At 50.4% G+C, this 24,290-nt stretch overlaps 1 protein-coding gene across 12 annotated transcripts in view; it reads left to right on the forward strand.

Annotated features, from left to right (window-relative positions):
- Positions 1-7,104: 7,104 nt before the first annotated feature.
- Positions 7,105-24,290, forward strand: part of ATP2B4 (ATPase plasma membrane Ca2+ transporting 4) — a 98,133-nt gene continuing 80,947 nt past the window's right edge. For 5 of the 12 annotated variants that reach the window (XM_060644165.3, XM_060644164.3, XM_078440672.2 and 2 more), the window contains exon 1: positions 7,106-7,542. The gene's annotated coding sequence lies outside the window, so the exon portion shown is untranslated. Of the gene's footprint in view, positions 7,543-8,125; positions 8,436-8,463; positions 8,834-24,290 lie in introns of those variants that run through there. The other 7 variants (XM_060644174.3, XM_060644171.2, XM_060644172.3 and 4 more) reach the window with 3 other exon arrangements.

Raw genomic sequence — 24,290 nt, forward strand, 5'->3', positions numbered from 1 at the left:
CACTGCTCTGTCCGAGATCGCAGAGTAAAATGGAGCTCTTAGCACCCCCACCAAATCTCGTTATTGCCAGAATCAGAGCACGAAACCGTCAACACAACAAAACCCCAAAACCCCAACCAACAAAAGTCGAGCCACAAAGACCTCTGTGGTGACAGAGATCTGCGATTCTCTAAGTCCAGCTCCTCTAAGCCAGCAAAGAAAGAGGGCTGTGATTTAATTCTGCATCACCCCCTTGCAGATTCAGACACCCCGCTTTCTAATGAGCTCAGTAAAGGCTGTCCCATCCAGTCCTCTCCACAGGAATTGCAGGAAGTGGGAAAAATGAAATTGCTGCTTGTCAAGAGTAGATGACCACCCACACCCAGCAAGGGGGTGAGCTGGGAGCCAGGCCTCCCGTGGAGGACCCAGCAAGGTTCCTGCAGTGGAAAAATGGGCCGGCTTGCTGCTGAGACAGCTGCTGAGATTTGCTCCTCTCTCATAAAAATACAGCCGGAACTGTCCATCCTTTGTCTCCCTCGGACCCTCCCAGCTGAAGTCACCATTGCCTTCCAGGGGCAGAGTCCTCCCTATCTGGTTCCAGAAGCAACCCTCACCACAGACCTGAGAGTTAGCTGTTTGATTACAGTATGTTGGGAGATGAACCTTGGCTGTCTTCGCACCTAGCTGCAGCCTCCTTTTATCTCCTGTCATCTTGGCCCAGGCCGATATTATGGCCTTCTGTCTTGATATATCTGCCTGGCCCTCTTACTCCCAGTCCCTAAAGGGGCACCTTTGTCCCTAAGCCTTTAGGCCCAACCTGGAGCTACATTAGTTTCCCAAGCTCTGTCTTCCTGGATCCGGTTTCCTCCCCTTGCCCTGGGTTATGTATGACAAGGACTAAGGGCATGGAACAGATACTGCCTGCCTTCAGCTATCACCAGACTCCTCTGCAGGGGAGTGGGAAGAGAGACACTGAGAAAAATTTCAAAGTCCAGCTGGAGCCCCACCAACTGTAAGAAGCTATCCCCCAAAGGCTCCCAGCCCATCTTCAGCTTCTCCACTAGACTTTCTATGGATTTTTCACCTAGATCCAACTTTTAGACATGATCACACAGTGTTTTGTTGCTATCTATTTTATGTGTTTCCACAACTCGATCAGATGCTTCTAGAACACAGGGACAGTGTCATATAGAACTATGTTATATGAAACTTCCCAGAATTGCCCTGGGCATGGACCATCCCTGCCTGCCACCTAGGTTTCCAATCTACCTTCCACACTGTTGCCACAGCGAGCGGGCTCGATGCAGACCTGGAGAGGCCACTCAGGGCCCTCAGTAGTCCAGCCCCAGCTGGTCTCGCCAGCCTTCACTCCATTATTCCTACCTCCGTACCCTTGCTCACGCCATTACCCTCATGCCTTCACCCCTCCCATCTGTCCAAAACAGATTACAGCTTACTCTTCGAGGTTCTTCCGGTACCTCCAAATACTGTCTCCTTTCTAGAGCCTTCTCACATCCCTGTCGGAAATAGTCACTCCCTGGAGTTTCCACGGAAGTGTGGTAGCCTCCCCCACCAACCCCATCCACAGTTGCCCTCCCCACGATCTCAGCTACCCACAATCAACCACACTCTGGAAGCAGATGATCCTTCTTCTGATGTACCGGAAGGTCAATAGCAGCCTGGACACCATGTCACGGGGCCTACGTCAATCATCTCACTTCATCTCATCATATATCTCATCACATAGACATTTTATCATCTCATATCAACACAAGAAGAGTAAATATAGTACATTAAGATATTTTGAGAAAGAGGGGCACCTGGGTGGTTCAGGTCGGTTAAGTGTCTGGCTTCAGTTCAGGCCATGACCTCAGGGTTCATGAGTTGGAGCCCCACATCAGGCTCTGTGCTGACAGCTCGGAGCCTGGAGCCTGCTGAGGCCTTGTGTCTCCCTCTCTCACTGCCCCTCCCCCACTGGTGCTCTGTCTCTATCTCTCAAAAGTAAATAAACATAAAAAATTTCTATTTTATTTTATTTTATTCACGTATTTCTTTTTAAAATATAATTTATTGTCAAGTTGGCTAACATACGGTGTATACAGTGTGCTCTTGGTTTTGGAGGTAGATTCCCATGGTTCATCGCTTACATACAATGCCCAGTACTCATCCCAACAACAAAAAATTTCTTTAAAGATATTTTGAGAGGGAGAGAGACCATGTTCATATCACTTTTATTACAGTATATTGTTATAATTGTTCTGATTTGTTATCAGTTATTGCTGTTAATCTCTTACTGTGCCTAACGTATAAATTAAACTTTATCATGGGTATATATGTACGTACATATAGGAAAAAACATAGAGTATACAGGGTTCAGTACTATCCATGATTTCAGGCATCCACTAAGGGTCTTGGAACATATCCCCCATGTATAAGGGGGGACTACTGTATTTTCATACTTCCCTTTTATTTTTTATTTTTTTAGATATTTTTTTAAGTTTTCATTTATTTATTTTTGGGAGAGAGAGAGAGAGAAAGCATGAACAGGGGAGGAGCAGGAAGAGAGGAGGACAGAGGATCTAAAGCAGGCTCTGTGTGGACAGCAGAGAACCCCTGACCTGAGCCGAAGACGGATACTTAAACCGACTGAGCCACCCAGGGGCTCCCGCAACTTCACTTTTTAATAAGTACTACCTAGCACATAGTAAGCACTCAACAAATATGTTTCAAAGAACATAACACCTTCTATTGTGGTTACTTATGCTACGAATATATCTTTTTCCTCCACTAAACAATAAGCTTTATTATCTCTGGACCCAATAGATATTGAAGCAATAGACATACTGAGTTGAATAGTACATATTCAGTAATGAATAGAATGAATAAATAAAATTCATTGAAATGAGTGTACCTAAATGGTAGATACCAGCTCAAAAGGTTTCTATATAACTTTCCTTCCATTATATACATATTATATATATATAATATATATAAAATATATACATATTATATATATAATATATATAATACATACATATTATATATATAATATATATAATATATACATATTATATATATTATATATATTATATATACGTATTATATATATAATATATATAATATATACATATTATATATATTATATATAATATATACATATTATATATAATATATACATATTATATATTATATATAATATATACATATTATATATTATATATAATATATACATATTATATATTATATATATAATATATACACATTATATATATAATATATATATACGTGTATGTATATATTACATATATTATAATATAATATATTATAATATTTTATATATAATATAATTTTTTTTTCACAGAGAGAGAGGGAGAGAGAGCATGTGTGCAAGTGCGGGAGGGGCAGAGAAGACAGAAAGGGAGAGAATCCTAAGCAGGTTCCACACCCAGCATAGAGCCAGACTCGGGGCTTGATCTCACAACCGTGAGATCATGACCTGAGCCGAAATCAAGAGTCAGACACTTAACCGACCGAGCCACCCAGGCCCCCCTACGTTACTTTCTATATTACTTAATACAAGGGACAAAAACCCAATTTAGTGTAGCTTATGCATGCATAAATGAGTCATGTAACTAACTCATTTGTAGGAACGGGGAGGGCACAGTAGGATACGAGATACAGTTGACTCAGACGCTGCCAGGCCTCTCTTCACCTTTCCTCTTGGCCTCTCTCCCCACCTAAGCTTTGTTCTTTCCCACTGGCAACCTTCTTCCATGTGCAGGAAACATGGCCGCTGATAATTCCAGAGCCTCACTCCTCACGATGCACACTGCTGGAGGGAATCAAGACTTGTCCTCTCTGTGGTCTTAGGTTCAAGAACCTCAGGAAAGGATGTAGCTGGCTCAGTTTGGGTCAAGTAGTGGTGGGACCTCTAATAAAATGACAGTCCCCATGTTAACAGTGAGGAGAAAGAGCGTCTTAAAGAAGCGGGTCTGGGTGCGGGGAGGATGGTTGCTGTTCTAGACAGCAGATGCCTCCAGAAGGGAGAGATGCAGCTTGCATTCCAGGGAGGTGAGGGCAAACAGCAAGTGTGATTTGGGAACCTCAAGATGGAAGCTCGCAAGAGGCCAGAGGAGCATATTATGTTCAGCACCTAAGGGAGAGACAAGGTCGACTGCATTTTCTTCAAGTGAGAGGAGGAGTGGGGACAGGGTCCACAGTGATGGCCTCCCTGCCACAACCGGCCTGCTCTGCGGACGCCATGGCCTAGCTGAGGAAAGCCAGGCTGGAACTAATGAAGCAGAGAACGTGTAAGGTCAAGGGGGCAGTGTGGATAAGAAGAAAAAGGGGCTATTCAGAGGCTAGGGCAGCTAGCCATACACAACAGCCCAATCAGGAACTTCTGGTGTTGGAGGCAGTGCCCTCCCTCTTGCCATGGTAGGGAGAAGGGGCGCAACTCCAGTGTCGTAGACCTCAAGCCTGCTGCTGGAAGAAACAAGGCACCGAGGCTTCTTGGTTTCCAGAAAATACAGGTTTCGGTGGCTGGCTCAGCTATAGACACCAGGCTGCAGCTGCCCTAGAGCCACCTTGACCTACCCTCTCACATCCTTGTCTCCCGCCTACACAAGGGCTGGGGGGTTGGAATAGGGTGGAAGGTTCCTCTTCTCTTATCCCACAGCCCCCACCTGGGCAGGGGGAGCACTAGGCTCTGAGAGAAGGGAGGATCTACCTAGAGGCTACCGTGGAAGCCATGTTCCCGGTCTGCCCATGAATCCCAGCCAGCCAGAGGTGGGACACACCTAAGATCCTCTTTGGTGGCACCTCCCCAATAGGGCCTATCTCCCTGGGACCCAGGGAGTTTGAAGAAAGGATCTTGCCTTTCAAATACTAACTGGCTATGAACTGGCAGCATGTTCCAGCCCCCACCTGCCAGGCGGCCAAAGTAGACTTCTCCTTTAATGGGACCACACATCTGGCCTAAATTGTTACTCCCCCAAGACAAGTTTACTGAACAGTTAGACAATGCTTCCACGCACAGCCACTGCAGAGAAGCTTAAAATATATTTTAATACATTTAAAGCACCATCCTGGAGACCGGCTTTCTCATGATAAAGATGCGACCGAGCGACACTCATTGGGCTTTAAAATGTCAAGTTATTGCAATCCAGCAGGGAGCCTGACAAGCCATTAAATCTGAAGCTGTGTTCGGCTGATTCCTTTCCTCCCATTTCCCATTCCTCCCCCCCAAAATTGATCTGGGCTCCTGAAGCCGACATTTTGGTAGGACTTTCTGAACCGTAACAAGGTATGGTCTCTATCCCTGCTTCTTCCATGGAAATGCCCTGGGGAGTGGGGTGGGAGGGCCCAGAGAAGTTGGGAGGGGGGCAGGGAGTGAAAGAGGACACATCTCACCCTTGGTGTCCTCTAAGTGCCAAGGAGGGTGAAACTTGGAAAAGAAGTCCACAGATGGTTTCCATTAGAAGGTGACCCTGAAGTCCCCTCCACACCCCTGCAACGTTCCACCAGCTGGGCTGGAGAGGAGAGGCACGGGACAGGCAGGGGATTATCTTAGACCTGGTTCCCAAGATAGATGGTGATGGCATGGTGGCAGGCAGTCTCCCACACCACATTCGGGAGTTCTAAGCGCTGAGCCCAGCGCAACAAGTCTAAAAATATGTCCTTCCTTTGATCTGTTTAACTTTCCCAAGGTCAGAAATAGGATGCAGATGGGTTACTGAGAAACAGTAGGATAGGAAAATAAAGAGGGGGGAGCGGGGGGAAGGACCCAAATGTTAGGAAATTGGGGAGGATGGTAAAGGCCAGGAGGAAAGTAAACCCTAGGAGTGTAATTCACAAGTCGGTTTCTGCATGTGCAAATGGTTCTTCATCCTGGGGCTGGGAGGACAGGATACAAAGCAGGACAGGTGCAGCCTGAGGGGCTGGTTAGGATCTAAGAGGCTTCTTCCCCAACCCCTGAAGCTCTGGTAGGTCACCTTCTTCACTACACAGTGTACAACTCAAGCCTGTGAAGTGTATGTCAACCTGCCCTCCACAAGCATATGAATACAAATGATGGGTGTGCTGAGGTAGGTGTGGGAATATATCAGTCAATACAGATGTGTTCTGTGAACCAGTTGATGGTGCATGTTTGTACTTGAAAGCCACAAGCAAAATCCAGGCAAGAGCTAGGGGTGGTACTCTTGCACAATGTTGGTGGGGGTGTGGCTGTGGAGGTGTGATTAACAGTTTCTAGGCTGTATATAAGTGTGCGTGGATGTCTGCGTGTGTGCAAATTAAAATGGAAATGTGTGTCGGAGCATGATACAAGAGCGGGAAGGTCCGTGGGCTTTGAAGTCAGTCTGACTTGGCTTTGCATCCTGGCTCTGTCATTAATCAGGTGTGTAACCTTGGTCCAGCCACTGAGCCTCAATTTCCTCAACTCTGAAATGAGGACAATAAGTACCTTCCAAGATGGCTAGGAGTATTGGAAACAATGCCATGTGCTTTAGCCCACACATAGCAGGGCTGAAAAGAGGACAGCTGTTATCGTGCACTGTGGATGGGCCTCTGGTCGTCACAGAGGCAAGAGGGAGCAAAATATGACCCAGGATTGTGTGTGCGAAGTCTGCGTGAGGAGATGTGTGCTAAGATTTATGGGTAAGCAAAGCTGTGTACCTGTGTGCATCCAAGGCGATTCCTTCTCCTCCAGGGAGCCCCCTTTTCTGCAAGGGTTCGGAGCAGGGCGGCGGGTGGCACAATTTCCGCAGACACCTTGGGCTTCTGGGTTCTGGGTCTGAGTGAGTTAAGAGGTTGAAAGGCCCGGTAGGAGCTGCAGGAAGCCAACCGCCAGCAGAGGCTTCCTTTTTTCCCTCCACCCAGCAACGGTTGAATACCGCCACCCACATCCACTTCCCACCTCCAACCCCCCACCCTTACTTTCCTTCCCACAAGTGACATCAAGGGCAGGGTGGAAACCCGAGAGAGGATTTCTCCCCTCCATTTCGCCATTCCCCCTTAAGACAAACCAGGAAGCAGCTGCGGCTCCAAATCGGGCCACCTTAACAGTAGAGTAATGGTCTGGCCTCCGGCCAAGCCCCACCTCCGTTCCAGCTCTCGCTCCTCCCCCTTCTCCTCCCGCACTGCTCCGGGAGAGCTGGTGAGCCGGAGTCTGGCCCGAGTTGGCTGGAGCTGTTGCCATGACAAGCATTTTCTTAAGAAAGCTCTGCTGTTGAGACCGTCCAAAGCTGGGGGTTGAGGAGGGGAGCACGAACTTCCTGGGAAACGATCCCTCCGAAGAGAGCTAGGCCGGAGACACCCGTCCAGCTCCCCTGCACCCATTTTCTTCCAGGAACCTGAGAGGTCCTTCCCTTTGGGAGGGCTGGGGGAGGAGACCCAGCCCACTCCCCGGCCGTAGCTGGAAAGGCAAGAGAGCAAAGCCAGCATCTCTAGCGTGGTTGCCACACTGGGGAGACCGGTGGGTGGTCACCCCCACCCCACCCCGTCCATGGAAACCCGGAGGGAGAGTCCCGCTTGGAGAAGCCTGGATCTGTGCTAGAAAGAGAGGTAGGCTTGCAGAGAATGAATTGAGTCGCGATTTGCAAACTTTGTTTCTTTCTTTGCTCTCAATGGCTTCTAAAAACTCCCTGAATTTCCTCTTCCTAGGCATGTTTTTTGCGACTGGGTTTGGAGTGTGTGTGTGTGTGTGTGTGTGTGTGTGTGTGCGCGCGCGCGCGCGCACAGATTTGTCAAATACTGTGTTTCCTAGATTCCGTTCTGAGACACCATATAATCAAACAAGTGATTTCTTTCTCTTTTCCTAGTTTTTGTCATTCCTGGGCTGTGGGGGTAAGGAAATGGAGGGACTGTCTTTTTCACACCCAAACTGAGCTTTTGGAAAAAGCATTTATTTTCCCCCATCCGTTCCTGCCCTCCCCCTCCCCCTTGGCTTGGGAATGAGACGCAGAATGGAAAACTGTTGCAAAAATATTTTCCGCGTCTGTTCCCTTTCTCCGAAGCCCCAAAGAGAGATGGAAAAAAAAAAAAAAAAAAAAAAAAAGAAAAGAAAAGAAAGAACCGAGTAAGAAATCTTCAACAGGAAGGAGGGGCTGCCGTGGGGACCGGCCGAGGGGCTCACTGGGGGGTGGGCGGAGGTCCGAGAAGTAGGGGAATGGGGAAGGGGAGTGCACAAATTAAATTTCTTTAGCTTTGTAGAGAAACCTCAGCAGTTTCTCTGCCGCTTGCAAAACATCCTCAGACTTTCACGTCTATAATTAGCTGTGGAAAAAGCTGGGAGTTCCCTCGCCCCGCTGTTGTTGAGTGTGTGCCGAGCGTCAAGAACCAACTGTATGAGTGTCTCTGAGGGCACCGCCCCACACATCTCGGGTCCCGGAGGAGAGGAAAGAGCAGAGGGTGAAGTTGGAAAGTTTGCAGATCCAAGGCCGGTGCCTGTGGGGCCGGTGAGCGTTGGGCGGCTGGGGGTTGGTCACCGGCGTCCTTGGGAGGGTCCCTCAGCGTCCTGGGCCACTGCGCCCTTGCAGAAGAGCTGGAAATGAAGGCTGGGCTGGTCGCTCCTGCTCTCCTGCAACCCGCTCGCTCCCTCGCATACTTGGCTGGCTCTTGGGGTGGAGGAGGCCGGCTGGCACCCTCCCCAAGGCGAGGCCCGCCTCACCACTCCCCCAGGTCTGCGAAGGACCCACCGCTCCTCTCCAGCAGCGGGGGCGGGAGGGGGGAACGCGGGAGTGGCCTGCGCATCCTGGGAGCGAGTGGGCACTCGGCTGGCCAGAGGCGCCTCCCCCAGGCATTCCTTCCGGACTTACAACAACTTGCAGACGCGGTGTCGGCGCCGGCTGGCCTGGTAGGGGGGATGTCAGATGGAGAAATCGCGGGCACGCAACTGACGCGGCGGGGGAGGGGAAGTGAATCCCAGGCTACAGCGCCATCTCCTCCTCTGGGTGGGGTGTCTGGCAGGAGGCTGCAGATCCTCTCCCTCCTGGAGCTCCTCCTCAGAGATGCCCCTTCTCGCCCTTCCTATACCGAGCCCCGCTTCAGCCCCCTCAGCGCCGGGCCCTCTTTCTCTGGAAGAAAGGGAAGAGAGGGTCATCCAAGGCAGGGACAGGCCGTGGAGAGGGGCCTAGGGGTCCGGACGGACCGGCTGGGAGAAGGTGGAGGAGGAGCAGGACAGGAGGCGGTGGTGGCTCCGATGGCTTAGTGAGCCTGGTTCCCTGTTGGCTAGGGGTGGTGACATGGGGGGCGGGCTCCGGGAGGTGGGTCCTGGACCCCACAGATCAGTGGGGTCAGTCTGGGGTGGGGAGGGAGAGGAAGCACCTGCCCTCTGCCCCAGCTGGTTTGGTTGGAGGGGTGGTAAAGGTGGGAGCTTAGAAACTGGGAAGAAGGAAGCAAAGGACTCTTGGAGGAGAGCTTAAGTGGGGGCCCAGGAAACAACAGGAATCAATTTTCATTTTGAGGCGTTGGATGATTGATCTGACTGCACCCCAAGGGCACCCTTGTCTTCTGATCCAGAAGGGAATGAGGCCTTCCCCAGGGGCCGAGACCCAAGACAAGATCCATGCCCTTGTTCTGTAGGCAAGGGGGGGCGGAGGAGGGGAGTCCTTTTTTTTTTTTTTCTCCTGCTGGGGAGCCCTATCCTCCCTGCCACCATCTTGCCGAGGTACAACCTCGAAATCACCAACGCCCCCCCCCCCCCCCCCCGCGCGCGCGCCCTTCCATGGCGGGGGCCCATAATCCCACCCTCCCAGCAGTTGGCCTTCCTATTTTCAGTTTTCTGACTAGGGTCAGATTCTGGTGGGCTCGGGGAGGGCTTCTCGCTGAGGAGCAGGTCCCTATTTAGCGCACACCGAGGCGCCTGCCTACCCCTCCCCCCACCCGCTGTGGCCTTGAGTCGCGGGGCGGGGGCGGCTGGGGGCACCTTCTCTCCCTTCCCGCCTTGGCCGCACCAAACCCGCGGCCCCGGGGCCCGAAGCTGCCGGCGGCCCCGCCCCGTCGCGGCCCCTCCTGCAGCTCGGCCCCGCCCCCTCGGCTCCGCGCTCCGGAGAGTACTTTGCGCGGGAGGCGCTCCGAGCCGCCGCGGAGCTCAGGTTTGCTGCCTCCCGGCCTCCCCGAGCCTCCGTCCCCTCCCCGTCCGGCTGCCTCCTCCGCGTCCCTGGCCGGATTCAAGGGCAAGTCGACGGAGGCACGGGCTTAGCCCCGGGGCTCCCAGCACCTAGCGCGGTGCCTGGCACGTTCTAAGGTGCTTGGGCAATGTTTGGTGAAAGAAGGAAGTGACATTTGGGGAGATCCTGGGACCGATTGCCTAGCTTGCCCTGTGGGCTTCAGTTCCCCGCCGCACGATGGAAAGCCCGCACCCACTGTAATGGTGGGAGGGCGTGGCTGAGTCAGATTTGTCCGATTTCTGTGATCTTGGGTGTCTGAAGAGAAGTCAAAATGGGAACGCCCAGTTAGTTTGCCCGAGGTATGAGTGCTGGAAGACGGAAAGCGGTGAGGAGGAGGGCGTGGAGGTCCCTGAGCCATGATAACTGGAGAGCCTCACTCTTCCCCAGCATCGTTGGCTGGAGGGTCTTCAGAGGAAGAGGGGCACTGGGGGCTGCTTGGCTCTGACTCAGCTGCCCCTTGTCGGCAACTCAACCCTCCACGGGAAACTGCCACCCTTTAGCTTCTCCCGGTAATCCTCATGGACCCTTTTTCTCTTTTTTGCCTGTGTTCTCTGTCTTGGACCCAGCACCCAAAGACATGGATAAGCCCTGCCCTTGTGGGGCCTTCCAGATCCAGGAAGCTTTGGAGGGAGGAAAGGAAGATGTTCGTTCTGGCTCCCCAGGACCTACGAGTCGTGTTTGGCTTAGGTTGACCCAGGTGTTCGGTTTGACCTTGAAGAAAAATGCTCTACCCTGGGCCTCATTGCCTTCGTGGAGGAATTCTTCCAGCCCTTTGATGTCTTTCCCCCAGCCTAGCCCTCAGACAGTACTCTTGCCAGCCTGGTTCCCTGCGCCTCGGACTTGCGTTCATTCCTATCATCCGCAAATGGTACTCGGTCAGACGGGGTGATATCCTTTCCCCACTCATTTCCCCTTTCTGTAGAGTGGGTCATAGAAATGAAGCAGGCCCTTGAGCTGGAGTCCCCAAGGCTTGTGTGGAATGTTTGGTGCTTCCTCTTCCAACATCCCTTTGTCTCCTCTTTCCTCTTTCCCTTGTATGAGCCAGTCTTGTTCCACTGACTTATTTCCTCTGCACATATTAAAAGAGAAATGACAGGGACTTTTGAATTCTGCCTCCACCTGAAGCCAGTTCTCTGTGTTCAGCCCACAGGAATGTGGGTTGAAGAGGGAAACCAGGCAGGATCAAGTTAGGACCAGAGCCAAGGGCTCCCCAGGAGCAACACAGGAGGGGTTCGAACCAATTTGTGTTGGGGAGTGGTGGGTGGGATGGTGCAGAGGCCAAAGGAGAGAAAAGGGAGGTGAGGACTCAGGCGACCAAAGGCCAAGGATCCCTCCTTTCTTCTCCACTCTAGCTCCTCTCTGGCTGAAGTTTTCAGCCCCATCACTTCTCTGTGCTCTGGTTTCCCAAGTATAGAAATCTCTGGGACCATTCACATATGGGGCACCTGGGTGGCTCAGTCAGGTAAATGTCCGACTTCCGCCCAAGTCATGATCTCACTGTTAGTGGGTTCGAGGCCCGCATCTGGCTCTGTGTTGACAGCTCGGAGCCTGGAGCCTGCTTTGGATTCTGTGTCTCCCTCGCTCTCCACCCCTCACCCACTCACATTCTCTCTCTCAAAAAATAAACACTAAAAAAAAAAAAAAAAAGAAAGAAATCTCTGGGACCGTTCAGAATGATGAACTGGAATGGAATCAGTGAGACCCCTTTGCTCTTGCCTTTCTGCCAGGTCACTAGGACCAGAGGATCTCGAGGCAGTGTGTTTACTGGTGGGACCAAGGACTCTCAGACTCAGGGAAACTCTCAGCTCAGAACAGCTCTAGCAAGATCCACCTAGGTTGCAAAATCAGTGCTCAAAGTGCAAACCGGTACAACTCCTACAAAGGGCAAGCTAGCACTATCTAACAAAACGACATATGCATTTACCCAGCCATCCTACTTCTAGGAATTTATCCAGAAAGTGCACATTCACAGATACAAAAAGACATATGCACAAGGTGATTCTTTAAGGCATATTTGCAACAGGAAAGGAAATCACTGGAAACCACCCAATGCCCATCTTTAACAGACTGGCTGAATGAACAGGAGTACGGCCACACAGTGGAGTACTATGCAGCCAAAAAAAAGAGTAGGAGCCCTGTGAACTTACATGCTGTGATTTCTAGGATATATATTTTTTTTAATATTTACTTACTTATTTTAAGAGAGAGAGGCAGAGAGAATCCCAAGCAGGCCCCACGCTGTCAGCACAGAACCTGACACAGGGCTTGAGCCCACAAACCGCGAGATCACGACCTGAGTAGAAATCAGGAGTCGGACACTTAACTGACTGAGCCGCTCAGGCATCCCTGTAGGATATGTTGTTAAATGCAAAATGCAAGATGCAAAAGAGTGTGTGTATAGAGCATGGCACTCTTGTTGAGAAAACAGGAGAAATCAGAATACTTTTTGCAAACACACACACACACACACACACACACACACACACACACAGGATAAACCAGAAATTAATATAAATGGTTCCCTGTAGGGTGAATAGGAACAGGATAGAGAAGATAGAGACGGCAATGAAACTTTACTAATGCTACTATTTTAGACAGTTTTGACTTCTGAACCAGGTAAATAGTTTACCTGGTTACATAGATCCAAAAGAAAGAAAAAAGCAAACCCTAAAGCCAACCACAACAGAAACAATGAACCTGAGTATCAGTTTGATTCCTCTACAAAGAAAATGATTGATTCGAGTAATCTTTTTGTTTAATGCCTTGACTCTTAGTGGAATGTATATTCTCAGGATAAAAAGCACTACCAAAAAAAAATCTTGAACTTTACTCTCTAATTGTGTTATCGGTCATGGTGTTGGCATCATAAATTGGAAACGGTTTTTTGTTTGTTGTAGGATAGATCAGATGAGTATATTGACATCTCTGGAAGTCAGGGTTTTGATCTGGAAGAAGGGAGTCAAAAATACGGAATGGGGGAGGGTGAGGCAGAACCCTGTGATTTTTTATGTATCTCCTAGGTCTGTTCGCTGGAAGGGTCTAGAAGTACTGCTACCCGGTAGCACAGAACACACCTCACGCCCAGATGTTTATTTCTAAATACCACTTGCCCCTAAGAGGAAGCAGTGCTCCATGGAGAAATGGCTGATTCTAAATCTGGGACTGAGAAAGTACACCTCAATCATGTTATGCCAGAAAGCTAGCATGTGCTCATGGCAAAAAGACTCAGGAGTTGGCTTCAAGGGGCTCCCACAGGGCAATTTTGGGACACACGGAACGTTGAAGAGAATAACAGTAATAGATTATAAGACGCTGAATAAAAGATGTCCATTCTGACAGCGAAAGTGGAGCAGGGAGGGAACACTCTTCACACAGGGATGCCAGCTAATGAAAGGTGGAGGCAATAACTTTAAATGTACTAGTTTGCAGCCCCTCATATAGTCACTGGTTCAGGCTGGGCTTGCTAATGAATGACAAAAATCATTAGATGAAAGGTTGATCTCAATGTATCACCTGGTGGATTACTTACTCCTTGCAAAAAGAAAGACCTGTCTTTGCAACGGGGACATCCGGCACTGACTGTCTTTTTTTTTTTTTTTTTTTTAATTTTTTTTTAACCTTTATTTATTTTTGAGACAGAGAGAGACAGAGCATGAACGGGGGAGGGTCAGAGAGAGAGAGAGACACAGAATCTGAAACAGGCTCCAGGCTCTGAGCTGGCAGCACAGAGCCCGACGCGGGGCTCGAACTCACGGACCACGAGATCATGACCTGAGCTGAAGTCGGCCACTTAACCGACTGAGCCACCCAGGCGCCCGCCGGCACTGACCGTCTTAACCAAGCGACCAAACATCAGCAGTAGTGGGACCACCTGGCGTGAGTTCTTCCTGATGTGCTCTATATGCAGCCACATCAGCTATAGTCTCGCCAAACATGTGTCTGTGGAGCCTAATGACGAGGAGACCAAAGCCAAATCTAGAATGTGAGCGATTCCACAGGACAACTGATTGAGACTTCAAAAAAGTGAAGGTCATTAAAAGAAGCCCTGAAATGATATGCTTGGGGAGAAGGGCAGGAAGACAGAAACCAGTCTAGATGTAAAGAAGCTAAAGAAACATCATAGCCAGGGGCGCCTGGGGGGCTCAGTCGGTTAGGCGTCCGACTTCGGCTCAGGTCACGATCTCGCGTTTCCTGGGTTCGGGCCCCCGCGTCGGGCTCTGTGCCGAGAGCTCGGAGCCTGGAGCCCGCTTCAGATTCTGTGTCTCCCTCTCTTTCTCTCTGCCCTCCCCTGCTCGCACTCTCTCTCTCAAAAATAATAACATTAAAAAAAAAAGAAACGTAATAGCCAATTGCAATATGTAAACTTTAACTGGACCTTGGGTTAAAAAAAAAAAAAAGACTGTAAGAGACATCCTGGGGACAATTGGACAACTTTTAATACAGATATGAGATGATATATAATTATTGTTAATTGTGGAATATGTCATAGCGGTAATGATAATGGTTTTATAGGAGCATATCCTCGTGCTTAGAGATTATGCAAAAGTATTTAGGGGCAAAGGGGTTTGCAAGTGACTCAGCTCCTCCAGCCCCACACAGCACATGGAGGGACCTTCTTTTTTTTTTTTTTTTAATTTTTTTTTAACGTTTTATTTATTTTTGAGACAGAGAGAGACAGAGCATGAACAGGGGAGGGGCAGAGAGAGAGGGAGACACAGAATCGGAAGCAGGCTCCAGGCTCTGAGCTGTCAGCCCAGAGCCCGACGCGGGGCTCGAACTCACGGACCGCAAGATGGTGACCTGAGCCGAAGTCGGACGCTTAACCGACTGAGCCACCCAGGCGCCCCTGGAGGGACCTTCTTGATGACGTAGTTGCCCCTGGGAGGCTTCCTTCTCTCCCTGCTGCTGTCAGCATTGGGCTTTCCCTTTCCTGGTGGGGGCAGCTGGGGCACAATGGGTCAGCCAGCTGGACCAGGGGCAACAGGTGGGAGCAGGACTTTCCTCACCAGGCCACGGGCCAGCTGAGGAAGCCTAAGAGCTGCAGGCTTCCAGAATCACCCACCTACTTTTCGAGGGGACGCCCCGGGCTGTAAGAGGAGGAATCCACCAATCGCCCTGAGGCTGTTTCTGACCAAGCTTTCGCATCCCTTCTGAATTCTGTAATTTGGTGATTCTGAAAGAACTCGGCAGTGCCTGCCCCAAGCCTTCATGCTTGGGCTAAGCAAGGCCTTCTGGCCCCCCTTCTTGGCAAGGACCGTGTACCAGCTGCACTGTCAGTGACCCAGATCACCATACTCTCCACCCCCGCCTTTCCAGCCTGGTCCCAGCTCTGGAGAGAGATCAGGTTTACAGGACTGCCATTCTCTCTCTCTCTCTCTCTCTCTCTCTCTCTCTCTCTTTCTGTCTGTCTCTCTCCCCTCCCTGGAAACCCTGGCATGACTCAGGGCTCTTTTCACGCAGGAGGGGGCTATTGATACCTTCATCAATTCCCCTTCTGTCTTGCTAGGGAGCCTGTAAGAGCGCGAGACAGGAAGTTGAAAGGGGGCAGACAGGGCAGAGTTTGTTCTCATGTGCTGCCACCCCTGCCAGAAGAGCATGGGACTGGGAGTCAGAAAACTGGTGACCTGGACTCTTGCCTACTATGTGACCTTGACTAAGGTGGTGATGTCTCTGGGCCTTTGTCTCCCCCACTGTAAAATGAAGCCAAGCTTGGACAAAGGCATTTCCGATTCAAGACTCCTTTCCCACAAAGGGGTAAAATTCTCAATGCTCAAACCAAACTCTTTACCTTAGAGTCTAGCACAAGGTAGTAGCCTGTGGCCAAGTTCCATCCCTCTATCCAGGATGACCAGAGGTGGGGAGTCATAAAGGAACCTGTCCTGTAGACAACCACTTTTAAGGTTTCGGAGTAGGACGGGTCCTCAGATTCCCCACCTTACCTGCCTTGGATGTTCAATTAAGAAGTTCTTGCTCAGTATCTCCCGAAGCTAAGATTCTGCTATGTCCTAGGCCAGAAACTAAGAAAGACTGGCTAGAGAGAGATACAGAGGTCCAAGCCTTCGGGGAGTTTACCATCTCCTAGAGAACATGATTTTCCCAGAGTGATTAGACTGCACCACGAACCATACGAAATTGCCAATATGCAACCACTTTTGACCTACAGATGGCTTTTCACATGGTTCAGCCTCGTATTAATATTAGGAAATACTGGAAATCAGTGACTACAGTCAGCGCCGTGGGATAGAGAGACGAGGTCTTCATCCGAACTATGGGTTGGGTTTGGAGAAATGTGGCCAGCTGCTGGGCCAGCCTGTCCTCCCTCTCCATCCAGACTTTTGGCCTTGGAGGTAGACACATTGGCCAAACCCTTGTCCAGACTCTGGGTGAGTTTCTAGCGCTAGCATTTCTGGTAACTGGCCAGGTCAGCTGCCCCTGGGGAGAGAGGAGAGTGCTGTCCATCCGTAGTGCCCTATTCCTGTGCCCTGACTGCCCTGCCTCATATTTTAAGAGCTGAGGATGGAGGGTTGTCAGAAAGGAGGAATTCAGGAATATCCACTCTATTCTCCCCCCCCCCCCCCAATCTGGGGGCAGACTAGAGCAGGATCGCACACAGGAAGCCTCATCCGGCACAGGGACACATGACCTGGTGATGCTGGGGTCTGAAGGATGTGAGTAGGAATGTGGAGGCCAGAATTTGGCAGGGATCACCTGGATTTGTTCTTGGAGGAGGTGATTGCCAAACAGGATCTGAAGGAGGAGAGAGGCTAGGTGGAGGAGAGCTTGGGGGAGGGGAGGCGGGTTGGGACGAAGAGCTGAGATGCTGCATCCGGCAGACGGCAGAGGACACTGAGCGTCCTGGAGAGTCAGATGCTCTGGCAGGTGAGGGAGGCCGTCTGCTGCCCCCCACTGGAATGGCTCCGGCCTGTGTCTGAGCCAGCACCCGTGTGGCAGCAGGATGGCGTCTGGCCTCAGCAGCAGCCTGCTGCCTGCCTGCTCTCCTGGTGCTTGTGGACCATTAGGATGCTTTTTTGATGTTTCCTGCCTGCCGTCTGTATCTTTGTGGGATGCACTCAGATGACATCTGTTAGCATCGCTAGGACAGACACAGCTGGCATCCACACTTCCAGGGGCTTTCTGACCTTGGTGCAGGGGAGGTCAGTTACCAGGCTTTGGCTGGGGGGCGGGGTGGGTGTTCGTGCTATTGAGCCAGAGCATTTGAGATGGACAGAGTTGGAAAAATGGTCCAATGTATCCTCTTTGGCAAGTGAGAAACCTGAAACCCGGAGACTTACTTGCCCAAGGACGCCAGGCGAGTTTGATAGTTTGATGCTGAGCCAGCGTCAGACCCCACTTCTCCCCACTCCAAGTCGGTGGCTGAGCCTCTGACCCCATCCGTGCAGCACTCGTGACCCAGCTCAACACCCAGCCTCCCCACTGCCCAGTCTCTCTACCCAAGTAACAGGCAGAAGCACCCCAGCCGCTCCAGGGATGACGTGTGGCGTGGTGAGGTCGTGTGATAGAAGCACTTTGGAAGATGCCGGAAACCATAAAAGTGCTGTGCCACGATTGTAACTGCTGCTACCCTTCTTACCAATCTGGGTCATTAGCAGTGAGGAAAATGCAAAGGAGGAGCGCTCCTGCACCGCCCTGATCGCCGTGTAGCTCCTAATGGAGCTGGGTCTCTTCTCCTGGTACTTTCCGCAGCTCCTCCCAGAGAGTGGGCCTGGAGCTGGGAGAAGCTGGGTGATTGAGAGCGGAAGCAGAAGTCCTGGAAAGGGGTGGGCAGAACCTTCCTCCTGCCTGGGTGTCCCCGGCCCTGCCCTTTCACACAGGGTGTGACTCCTCCGAAAGGTCAGAGGAAGTTTGAAGGGGAAGCACTCTGCCCTGTACATCTTCCTCCACCTTCCTCTGGGCCGGGTTGGCTGCCGAGCTCTGATTTGGGAGCGAAGAGGCAGCATGGTGGGGCCGCTGTAATGTGACAGCACAGGCTGGTTTTATTGCTGATGTTATTGCCGGAGCCAATCTGTCATTCATTTGCTTGTTCGTGTATTCGTTTGTTCATCCAACAAACATGAAGTGAGCACAAACCGTATGCCGGGCACTGTGTGAGGATCTGGGGAGAAGTCATGTCTCCAGGATGCAGAGTGGCTAAGAATCACTCCTTTCAGCTCAAAGACAAGTGTCCTGAGCCTGGGGGCCCACGGCAAGCCCTGAATGGCACAGTGTCCCAGAGAACTTGAATCTGTGTCCTTGGAGAACAGGGAAAGGTAACTCCTGACTTTAGAGACATAAGGCCTAGACTCCACACACAATTGAGCTGAGAGGGGCCTTGGGGACCATTGTAGGGCAGCACCATGTTACCAATGGCCCTGTGGCCAGATGGTGAAGGACATGCCCTTGTCCTTTGCCAGAAGAAGCCTTCTCCTGGGCCAAGGCCTGATGCTGAAGCTGGGCAGTCATCTAGCCTGTATATCCGGTCCTTAGGCTGGCATCCCCGTGTTGTCTGACTTTGCAGTCCTCTGTTTACATCCTAGAGCCTCTGAGCCTGATGGGGCAGAGCTGTCCCATTGCTGGGATGCCCAGAAAGGATCTGAATGAAACCCTGGAATGAAAAAGCAAACCTTCCAGAGAAACTGTCCAATTTCTCCTCCCATGCTTCTTCTCATCTCAGCCCCTCCACCCTACTTTCCAGAGGCAGCCTGTGGTGTCACAGGATAAAAGAGTAGATTTAGAGTTGGGTGGCACATAGGACACAGATCTCTGTTGACCTTCAACTTTCCCGTCCATAACCTGTATATGTTGTCACCTGTCCTGATCTACCCGATGGAGCGTTTTGATGGGCAAACGAAATAGGGTAGGGAGAGCATTGCATCAACACTAAAGTTGCTAGGGCTACAGAAGTGCTAGGTAAGTGTAAGGCTTCTCATTCTAGGGCTTCTGCTCGTCCCCCACTGCTCACTTCTGTTCCTTCTCTCTGCTGCCCAGCCCCTTGACCCCACTACGGAGCCCATCCTTCTCTGTTCTCTCACTGCCCACTCCAGAGGCTGCTCTTCCCTAGGCTCTTCCCTTGCCTAGATCAAGACCCAACACAACGCATCTTAAATAATAATGACAACAGTAGAAGTGATCGTCTGACGTACCATCCATCATGTGCTACATACTAAACTTGGATGATCGCATTTAATATTTCCAGCAGGCAATAAAGTCAACAGCGTCTTCATTTTACAGCTTAATGAAGACATTCGTATAACATAAGGCTGAGGTCCAACCCTAGGCTAGAAGGTCTATAGATTTCTTCTCTCCATTGCCAAGTGACGGACTGACAAGAACACGGAGAGATTCGACAGCCTTTATTGAATGTCAACTAAATGCCAGCTGCTTTCACATTATGTCACAACAACCACCTTCTGAGACAGGTGCAGGATTCGTCTTCGACATCATCTGGTTGCAGGAGCAGAAACCCACTCAAAGCAGCAAAAAAGAGTGAAAGGGGGCCTTACTAGAAGTTGACAGAGAAATATCACAAAACTTGGTGGGGGCAAGTGTGGCCCCTGGGTGGACCGTGCTTTCTCTCCGGGGCTTCACGCATTCCCTTCTCTGCTCCCGTGTCCGTGTGGTCAGCACCCATCGTGGTTAACCCGAGCAGTGGGTTCAGCCTCCAGATCCATATGACCTTCCCTCTTAGCTCTCCAAGTAGATTAACCCAGTCTCTCAGTCCAAAGAGACATCAGGAGATACAGATTCCAGCTTAGGTCCTGTGTGTCCACCCTTGCTCCAATTACCTGTGACCTGCTGGAGGGAAACGGGGACTAATCAAACATGATGACCCAGGCCTCGCCCTTCCACAGGGGCTACGGGTAGGAGCAGATGTTTCTAGAGGGGACATTCCTTGACCTCAGGTGGTAGGTTCAAACCCAACTGTGCTCTTCACCAAACCAAACTGTCTCCAGGACATTGTGGAGATGATGCCCTGCTTTCGAACTCTGCGAGTTTTCCCAGAATCTGTGGGTTCAGGTGGGCCTGGAAAAATAAGATTGCCATTTGTGAACTCTGTGACGTGCCAGGCATTGAATGTACATTATTTTTAATCCTTACAGCATTACTGCAACATGTTATTGTCCCGATTTTACAGATAAGAAAGCTAACACCCAGTGAGTTAAGTAGCTTGCTCCCAGATCATCATCCAGAGATCATCCAGGCTTGGATCATCCAGGGTTGGGCTAATCTTTGACCCAGGCCTGTCAGACACCAAGACTCATGCCTTCTCTACAATGCAACCCTTACCAAGAAAAAGAACTGTTTTACTTTGATTCAGCTGGAAAGTAGACTCTAAGAGGGCAACAAGGTTCTTCATCTCTTTGTTCTCTGATGTTTCTCAAGCAGCTAGAGTAGTACCTGGCCCGTGGTAAGTTCTCAGTAAAAAATTGTTGAGTGAATTTTACCTTGGTATCTTCTATACTCCTGGGCTCCCCATGTTTAGAGGGGGAAAAAGGGCACATTCTAATCCTTGGAGAATTGTCCACTGAAACACACTGGGGTGACCAACTGAGTGTGCCTCTGATCTCCACTCAACTCTCATAGTCCGCTTCGATGGGGGACATTAGGAACAGTCCCTCAATGTGGAGGAGTCCAAAGGAAAGTATGGTCCTTGACCCATCTGTGTTTCCTGTCTGGTACATCTGACCTAAGATATTTGGTCCAGTGAGGGCAGGAGGAGATTTCCCTGACACTGGAAAATCTGTTTCCTGGGACTAGGAAATGGAATGCTAAGGTGCTCCATCGCTAGAGACAAGAATGCTAATTTCTGTTGGGTTTTCAGCCCCAGGGGTTGGAGTTTACCAAATCCTGGATCTCTTCCCATGCCTTTCTTGGTAGCCATGCCCTGTGTCCTCAGCCATCCGGTCAGCATTCACAAGCCCAGCAGCATGGTATTCTATAAGAGTGAGGATTTGGGGGAGTCCAGTGGAACTGGATACAAGTCTGCCTGGGCAACCGTGTGACCGTGGACAAATTATTTGACTTTCTGGACTCAATTTTCTCACGTTGTACACCCCTGACACATAGTAGGCGTTTGCTGAATTTAAATTCTTCCTCTTCGATTCCTTCATTTCTCTTTCGTCTCCGTGGATGCCGCCATGAGCCTGCCTACCTGCTCCCTGCTAACCCTTGGGCTCAGTACATTTATAAAAGGATCAGAGCCCATTATCCTCCAGTAACTGAAAGGCCCGGAGGCCCCAACCTCCCGCAACTCTCCACCAAGGGGCCCCCAGGGGCCAACTGTGGGTTCCATCATTTCCTGTGACCGGTTACCCTCTGGATGCCAGTTCCCAGATTGTGCTTCCTATTTGCGCAACAAGAGTCCTAGAAAAGAAGGCAGAATGGCAGCGACCATGTTACCTTGTTTGCTCCTGCCCTGTAGTCCTCCCTCCGGAAGTAGGTGCTATGGAAGCCAACGCTGGGAAGTCTCTTGTTGATGGAGGGGGGCAGACTAGGCCACGATACTCTCTTTGCTTGTAGAAGCTGTGACCCGAGGATGCCATTACTCTTCAGTCACCCAGGTCAGCTGCCCACTGCCATTAGAATTGAGCAGGCCCCTTGATAAACAGGCAGGAGAGTCCCGGTCTGGGAGCTCCTCTTCTCTCCCCAGCACACACCCACACAGACACTTTAGCTGGGATGAGATATCCGCTTGGCCAAGGTAATGCATAAAGAACATACCTTCCCTGAGCCCGAAGGGGCTTGGCACTGAGTGACTGGGTTGGGTCCTGGTCCTTGCTCCTGCTGCTGCCTATGGAACCCATAAGGGCTCCAGGCCCTCTGGGAATGGGGGGACCTTCTCCAGTCCCCTCCCAGTTTCTCGAGGATGGCATCTGGTAAGAGGAGTGCTTTCAGAGGAAGTGAAGATGTGAATATTAGCTAAGAGTCGATGCGAGCGGGCCTATGACAGCATGGTTGCCAGGCTCCCATCAGTTGGCTGGTTCTGTTCAGCGTCAGCCAAGCCCACTCACAGCCTGGGAGCTACTCAGAAAGAGGGGTGCTGCCTTAGTCATCTCTGAACACCCAGTGTTTAGCACAGCCCTTGGTTCATGGAATGATCATCACTAAATGTTGGATGGATGGATGAATAACTGAATAAACAAATAGAAATTTTTCATTAGACTCGAGTCGAGATCATAGCCAAGTTTACTCTCTTCCTTCCCGGGGTCGCCATCTCTGTTCAACACTTCATCATCTCGCGCCTGAATACTTGCAAAGGCCTCCTCGTGACAAGCAGGGGCATTTAGGGGAATGAATTCTAGATTAGAAGTTGGGAGACCTGGGATTGGAACCATCAGGCCGCTCTCTTGCTTTTGGGAAATCACTGAACCTTTCCGGGCTTTGATTCGTTCGTGTGTCACATGAGCAGTTTGACCTAAAGGCACTTCAGGGACATTTCAACTCTCCAATTCTCTGTCTCCTCCTACCAAACAGCCCTGCAGATTAATTGTGATTGGTTACGAAAATTTTTAAAATCAGGAGATTTCAAGTAGAAATCCACGTTGCTTGCTTTGTCTCAAAAGTCAGAAGCGCTGACGACACTGGCCAACCTACTCCTCATGGCAACACTTAGCAGGAGCTGAGGAACTCCTGCCCCATTCAGACAAGTGTTTGCCGGTTTCCTTAACCACCACCACCACCCCCCCATCACCTAAGCCTGCTTTGCTTATTTTTGTGCCTGCCTGGTCCCTTAGGCATTTGAATTTGCAAACCTAGAGTGGGAAAAATAAAGCTTCTCAGTGCGGAGGCAAGGGCACCCAGGATGGGGTGACAGCCCCAGGAAGCAGCTCGTGCTTAGCTGGGTTCAGGTGGCAGAGACTGGGGGTGGGAGCTTCCTGGGAAGCTGGGTGACTGGCGTGTGAAAAGAAACAGTAGCCAGTGCCCCAGGAGACTCTGCTTGCCCCCCCCCAGAATTGTTGAGCCTCACTGTTCCCCACTCCATTACCTCTCTCCCCCTCAGACCCAGGACCCATGCCAGGAGGATAACACTGTATAACTCTATGTAACTATATGGCCATGGCTCAGAGGTGGGAGGAGGGCCGGGGCTTCATTTTAGACTCTTGACAATGGTGATAATTCCCATTCCACTCCTTTCTGCTGTCCAGCCTCCACTAGTCTCTTTGGCACAAAGCGGGGCAGGGCGCATGAGGCAGTCCGGGATGGCCAATCTATTTGGAGGGGTGGAGTGAACATTCTCGCTTGTCTCCTGTACCATTGCTGTGAACAGCTGCACCTCAGAGCTCCCCGGGACTCGCCCCGTCCGTGGTCCCGAACCCAAAGTCCCATGTCTGACCGGGAGCGAACTTGTGACCCACGTGAAGTCAGGGCCATGTCCCAACTCCTTAGTCATCCTGCCCGAGCCCCAGGCAGCCCTGCCTCTCTGTTACCTTCTGCAGGGAGAACATCCCCTGCTTCCTCACTCACAGAATCTTTTCTTCAGACTTTCTAGTTTGTATGCTTTTCTTCAGCTGTTACCTTTAGTTTGATCAGTTATTCTGCGGTCTGATCTCGTCTTGTGTGTGTGTGTGTGTGTGTGTGTGTGTGTGTGTGTGTGTGTGTTGTTCTAAAAAAACATCTCTACTTCCTTTCCCCAGCCATGAATTACTCATCATTCCTCATTTGACACCTTTCCCTTTTCATACGGACACGACATACCTAAACTCTGGTTTACATGACGATTATGTTGTCACTTGCAGTGAGACTGTATGTTCTGGAAGGCTTTTGTGGTTTTCCCAATGTCCTTTAATCCAAATGGTGGATTTTGAGCAAAGTGGTTTTTTAATATTTTTACAGACCCCTCCCCCCTTCCCGATTATAAAAGGAATGCATAAAAATCTGTAATGTTTACTGAGCATTTACTATGTCGGGCACCACACCAAATGCTGAAATCGCATGACCTCCTTCCCTCCTCAGGACAACCCTGTGAGCAAAGTGTCATTCCTATTCTCTTTTCCAAAGAAGAAACTGAGGCTCAGAGAGATAAAATAGTTTATCTGAGGTCTCACAGCTACGAAGTGGGGGATGTGGAACTGAAACCATGCCTCTGAGATTCTAGACACCTGAGCTCTGTACTGCTTCCACACAAGATCATTCTAGAAAGTTTGG

This window comes from Panthera onca, chromosome F1 (genome assembly GCF_046562875.1).
Source record: "Panthera onca isolate mPanOnc1 chromosome F1, mPanOnc1 haplotype 2, whole genome shotgun sequence".
In the NCBI taxonomy this organism is placed as follows: domain Eukaryota; kingdom Metazoa; phylum Chordata; class Mammalia; order Carnivora; family Felidae; genus Panthera; species Panthera onca.